Consider the following 735-nt stretch of genomic DNA (forward strand, 5'->3'; position numbering starts at 1 on the left):
TTGATCTCACTTAACGTAGACAGGTGAAAGGCAGAAAAAGAATATCTCAATTTGTTTCCAAACTCAAATTACCTAAGGATAAATGCACCTGTCATTCGATACTACAAATGCAGTCCCATTTGTTTTTTTGTTTTTAAGGACATCAAGAATTGCTTCACTTAATAAATTTTTTCCTCTGACTTTAATAAAGCACAGGCCAAGCTCAAGAGATTAAGTAGCCTACAGATCAGGAAACATGAAAGACCAGTAGGAAAAGGAAAAAGATGGCAAAAAGGAATTTGTCCACAGCAGAACAACAATTTCTCTTCAATATCTAATAGTCCTTCATACAATTCCATGGAGAAATATTCTTCTAATTCCTCTTGAAATAAAACAAAACAACAACAACAACAAAGGGAATACAATATTCTGAGCTGGCTCCATAATCTATTTCTTGTCTTTCTCTTCCCTTATGTTCTGCAATGCACAGAGAATCATTTTTCTTGACTTCATTTTCTCTGGCTCCTCCTGCACTGTGCAGGGGCAGCCTCCCTGACTACAACAGTCCCACAGCGTGGCTTTAAGGATGATGCTAGCATTTGATACAGAAATGACTGCATTAACTCCAAACACAACTCACATGAAGCAGGCAAGCCTAATCCCCAAACTATGCACATCTCAGACATAAGTATTTTGTGCAGCAGGGTGGCTGAGAACAGGAGACAGAGGAAGAACAGGCCTTTCAGGAAAAAAAAA

Source organism: Meleagris gallopavo, chromosome 4, assembly GCF_000146605.3.
Source record: "Meleagris gallopavo isolate NT-WF06-2002-E0010 breed Aviagen turkey brand Nicholas breeding stock chromosome 4, Turkey_5.1, whole genome shotgun sequence".
Lineage (NCBI taxonomy): Eukaryota > Metazoa > Chordata > Aves > Galliformes > Phasianidae > Meleagris > Meleagris gallopavo.